We start from the raw sequence: 6,261 nt of genomic DNA, 5'->3' as shown, positions 1-6,261 counted from the left end.
ATTATGGGAATATGAAAGATTGCAGTCCACAATAGCAGCAGTCGTTTTAAGGAAGCGTGTTTTTTATATTTGCGTTACTGTGTGTGTAATCACTTTTAGCGTAACATAACACATAGAACTTTCAACTAGCTCTCGTTTCTGAAATTTACAAAAATATAAGTTTAGGATCGTAAACACTTCCTATAGTTTTTGGGAAAAGTCTCTAAGATTTTTTTGCAATACGGTAAATGTACCAAAGATGATTTTGATTATTTTTGTAATTTCAGATAGAGACACTCAAAAAGTCATGTTTTCGCCATATAGACAATGCCAAGCTAAATTACCATGAAAAAGTAAAATCAGTGAATTTAGTTTGAAGTGTTGACAGCGCTAGAAATGTTTTCGCTGCTAAAACAATGCTTTCTCACTTCTTGGCATTGTGCTTGAATGTTTTTTCAAAAAACTGATTAATAGAATTTACCAGTTTAAGAGGGTCACAAAATCCATGCGACACAATGCATTCAAATATCGAACTTACAATAGCAGTACTGCAGTAATGAATATAAACAGGTAGCTGTATTACTAAACAAGGTGCATGCATTTTCATCGAGTACCTGCTTTAAAAATATTTTTTCCGTTTTGGCAGAGTCCAATTTTTATTATTGCTTCAAAGTTACCAATAATTAATGTTGCGTTATTTATAATTATTTGTAGCTATGACTTAGGCGTTGAAGACACTGAATGCATTCGCATCGCTTATCACGAACATGAAGGAGATTTGGTTGTGTACGGGTTCCTACGGCCTATTAAGTAGTTTGCCTTGCATTACGACATCAATGCAAGTGGATTGAAAAGTCACAGTTTTGCCGTATTTGATTGCGCCCATAATTAAGAAAGTGATCTGAGTCAAAATTTTAAAAAATGAGTTCATCAGTTATTTCACATCACATTATTTTAAGTTAAATTAATTCAATGTAATTTTTACAATGTCGTCAAAAATGAACCATTAGATAGTGATTGTAATTTCAACATTATATGGAATTGTGTTAATTATGAAAGTGGTCTAATTCAAAAATTTAAAAAGAAAGAAATTATAAGAACATAACTTTGACATGGCGCGTTTCTGAAGTACACATTAAGCCGACAAGCGACAATCACACAGTAACAGAAACGACAACACATGAATTCAGTTGGGCCCTTCCGAACTAATTGTTGGAAGAAAAATAACTTATATATTATTACAAAAGTGCCACTCTTCATGAGTTGAGTTTTATGAAAACTAGTCGGTTTTGTCAATATCAAGATGAATGTATGGGATAAAACAGCAGCTTTAAGAGATGCAACGGAAGTAGCATCGTGAATTTTAATGCACACGGAAGATATAACTATTCAAAAACACGTAACTACTTACAGTGATGCTTGTTTAGGGCAAAATCGTAACGTCAAAGTAGCATTGAGATGGATAAGAGTTGCTTAGTCATCAAATAATAATATTGAAACGATACGCCATAAATTTTTGGTATTTGGTTATTCCTTCTCACCGAATGGCCATGATTTTAGGTTGATAGAAATGAAAATGAAAAAAGCCAATTACATTTACAGCCCTGAGATTATTTTGAATTGACAGAAAAGGGTAGAAGAGGAAATACATTTTCGGCAAAACTAATGTCGCAGCCGGATTTTATTTCGGCGAAATCACTAGAAGTGTCAACGATAAGAGAAGTAAAAAATACCGTGGGTGAATGTCTTTCTTGGCTGCAAATTTAATGGATGAGATTTTTGAAAAATAAGCTTTATAAGATATTCTACAAAACTTCTTTAGATGATTCTAACCTTCATGTAAAAGAAAAAAACCAAAAATATACGGAAATATTAAATTATTTCCATTATACACCACCACTGAATTATTAAAGGAAGAAAAACAAAAATATTATGTGTTTACTACCATACCTCCAGTTTGATTACTTTTTAAAAATAATTAATAAATCTTCATGAATTATTTCTAATAAAACTCGTATTTTTCTACTGCTTTAAGTCATTTATAAGACCTTTAGTTAGTTTTGAAAATGGTTTAAGTCAATAAAAATTTTAAAATCAACATTTCACAAAATTTCATTTTCAAAATTTCATATTTCTAATAAATTTCCATTAATCAATACTAATAAGAAAATTCCGCATAATGTAAAAATATATTTTGATTTAATCAAATGCAATTCATTAAATATCTCGAAACAAGAAATGTATTACATAGGCAACTTTCATAATTATGGGCACAATTAAGGGTTATCTAGGAAAAATGTTACCATATAGTCATTTTTCGAAGCAAGTGACTTTGCTGTAAACACTGCAACGGTAGCTGTATGATTTACTTGTTCAGGCTATTACAAGGGATGAAGTCTAGGGAGTCTTAAAGGTAAGAAAGGTAGAAAAGAAATTTTGTTATATTTCTTTGTTTTTAGAAGCACATGGCATCTGCTGCCGTTAGTTGCTTTCTCATGGATTTCAAAGAGTAAAGTGTATGTAATTTCTCTCTTCTTGTCTATCAATTTGATCATTGTTAGAGTAATAAATGCCTTTATTTACATTACTTTGTACACAGGCGTATGCATAGGTACATTTGCAATGAGAGCGAAATATATACCAATTTTTTCACATTGTTCCAGAACATTGTTTTTGATCGTTACTTCTGTTTATAGGATTCTAAATTTTCAAAGCATACAAAAAAGGTATACAAGCAGCTACGTTAGAGAGTTATGCTTGCGTGAAACAAAATGTAAGCCGATATATATATATATATATATTAATAAATAAAATGAAACAGAAAATGCAGGCAAACTGTAATGTTTACATATTACATATATATATATATATCGTCTTTTTCTGCTGATTACGCAAACTCAGTTATGGTTGTATGAAACAAAATAAAAAATGATGGTAAAGAATTCTATATTATCAAAAATAAGTTTCATAAAAAGTTTGCTATTATATCTCGAATATTATAGAATATAATGTACTTATTTTTTCTCCTCTCATATTTCTTTGCTTTTAAAAGCAAAGTATGGTGTCTGTTATCCATAGTCGCTTTCCCACGAACTTCAGAGTACAGTGTATGTATTTTCTCATTTCGTCTGTATCAATTTGATTATTGTTAGAACAATAAATGCCTATATTTACATTTCTTTATGCACAAACACACGAAAGAGTACGTTTACAATGAGAATGAAACATTTCCAAATGCTCAATATCGTTCGAAACATTGTATCGCAACATGATGCTAAATATGACAATTTTCAAAGTTTACAGACAAGATGTAAGAGCAGCTATGTTAAAGCGTGAAGTTAAATTTAAATTTAACCAGCAAAGACACATATCAAGAACTTTTGTTTGTGGGCAGAACAAATTTTCAAAGTGTCAAAAAAAAATTTTCCCAAGGAATCTTTATAAATGTGATACACCGTTGGAATGGCCATTGATCAAGGATTCACGTGACATTAGTTTCATTTGTTCGCAGCAGTTGGTTTGGCCACAGTGACTTATCGAACGAAGCCCCCATATTAGTTCACGTAGAACAAATTTTCAATGTGTCAAAAAAAATTTTTCACACGGAATCTTTATAAATGTGGCACACCGTTGGAATGGTCAATGATCAAGGATTCACGTGATATTAGTTTCATTTGTTCGCAGCACTTGGTTTGGTCATAGTGGTTAAGTAAACTTTCACTTTTTCAGCCTTGTATTTCATATAGTAAAAAGACCTTTTTGTATTAGATTTTAATTAATTAAGATAAAGTGGTATTTTTGTCATAATATTAAAAAAAAAAATCCTGAAAAGGTCCTATTTTAACTAAATTTTGCTTTAAATATCTCCGAGACTTCATTTAACCAAGCTCTGTTAACTGCTTAACAGAGCTCTGTTCACATTTTCTGGTTTGCGTCTTTGCTAGTTAAATTTAAATGTAACTTCACACCCTTGTTTGCCAAATTACTCTCTCATACTTGCCAAATTATTTGAGTCGGACAGTTCTGCGGATTGCTTATTTCCATCCCTTTAATATTCACAACTTCATTAACAAATCTCATAACAAAAATAAATATATTAGATCCTTGCAAAAATATTGCCTTTTTTCTATTGGTAAAATCCATTTAGCGAGAAAAATTGGTACAATGTATATTAATCAAAATATCTTCCATGATTTTCTCAAATATTTTACCATATTTCTGGCAACATGTCTGTCGAGAATTTATATTGGTTTGGCGGTAATCCAATCGCCCACCCATTTTCGCAATTCTGCGTGCCAGCCAAGCCAAGCTGCCTCGATCTAAACAGGTGATAACCAGAAGAAGAAGGAATGTCAGGTGGTCCTTGATAACTCGTGCAGCAAGTGGCCAAATAACAGCATTTTCAGTCATTTGGCGTCATCACTTTTACAACATCGAAACCAAAACCGGCAATTGGGATACGATGAAGCAGCGTCACTCTAAGCTTCTGAACGTGTTTGGTGGGCTTCGGCAACAGACTTCTTCAAACCAAACAGAAAAAATAATGGACGCTGAAAATGCAATCTTCGGTGCTCCATAAATAGGCACGCGCTGATTGAATCAATAATATTAAATGGAAATCTGATATTTTATGTAGAGAAAGTTCAAAATCATCGAATGTAATCATTCTGTACACTCGTGTTTCCAATTACTTTCTCATTTTTATCTGCAGAAATCGTTGACAAAATTTTTGCAAGCACCTAATATATATATTGTGACGTAACGAAGCGAATGATGTTTCGTTTTGTTGTTAACAATTATTTCTTTTTTTCTTAATGTTATGGCATCCCATAAGCATAATTGAATACCATTTATCATCGCTTTTGTATTCGTACCGACATATACATACAATTATTTTTTTAACTGATCCAGGATGTGCAAAAATTTACATACTCTGCGAGTTATGATATGAGTCTGCGAGTAATGATATCAGAAAACACAAATCGTTCGATCAATTTTAACTTGCTGCTCTACTGGTACAAAAAGAGTAAACATTTGACTCGACGTTGTAGAAGTTTTGTTGTATGCCGCATAAAACATATTTTGTCACTCTTATATTCTAAAAGAAGATATTGGCTGCCACCACAACTATGTTACATACCGAATCGCTGTTCTCTTCACCGTCAGCAGCTAATTGTAAACAAAGAAAAGCTTTTAAATGGTATACTGGCGAGAAGTTTTGGTGCCGAAATAATTTGAAAGCTGTGTATTATTAATCAACAGATTTTTAAAAGTGAATCACGCTTTGACTGTACGAAGAAAAAATTCTTTTAATAAAGAGAAAAACGAATACATTTACGCTATACTTCAAATTTGAGGTTGCAAGGATACATAATGCTGCAGTTTACGTGGATTTATAATATCCGTAAGGAGGATTTAACCTACAGCAATTTGAATTCGAACATGCAAGAACTATCAACGGATTAAGAAAGGGGTTGATTCAATTTGTAACAACTGACCATACAGCTGAAGAATTTCGCCGTTTACTGCAATTATAAGTGAAACATGAGGCGCCAAAAGTACCGAAACCTACACACGGGACAAATGGAGATGTAGAAAATATGGCTATGGCATCAAACATTATTGTATCTACCGATAATGTCTTAATAACAATCGATAAGATGAGATCACGTAATCCTACGCCCGGAATAAAATAAGACACAAACCAAACTATAGAAACATCAAACATAAATAAAACATATAAAAAATAATATTAATAACGATGATGGAGCCAGGCCACGAATATGCCATCGTTGTGGAAGAGAATGTCATCATTTGGTTATCCGCACTCGGAAAATATGAAAAGAACCCGATTGAATAGCGGACTCCTGGCTCCCCAAACGTCTCCGCCAAACTTCCAACATTAAACTGCAACAGTAACAAACTTACAGCCTTTTTTGCAATTGTAGGCAGGCTAACCATGGTTACTATCAATACAGGAGCCAGCAGTGGCTTCATTAGCAGCCGATTTAGAAAATAACTCATAAGGCAGTTTAAAAATTTATCTGCCAATACAGCAGTAATATTAGCCGACGGATCATTAGCCAAGATACACGGCACTGTAATATTTTTAGTAATGCTCAGCACTTCAGATGACGCCATCCTAGGCCCGACATTATTAAAAACCTTTAATGCTGTGATAACTATTGCCGGTTTGTCCACAACATATGAGGGACTGGATATTGTCCAGTAGTCACACACCATACATACCAGGGTCGCTTAAGGGCACAATTAGGCATCCAA

Source organism: Glossina fuscipes, unplaced genomic scaffold (genome assembly GCF_014805625.2).
Source record: "Glossina fuscipes isolate IAEA_lab_2018 unplaced genomic scaffold, Yale_Gfus_2 61646, whole genome shotgun sequence".
Classification (NCBI taxonomy): domain Eukaryota; kingdom Metazoa; phylum Arthropoda; class Insecta; order Diptera; family Glossinidae; genus Glossina; species Glossina fuscipes.
Note: the sequence above shows the minus strand (reverse complement) of the source record.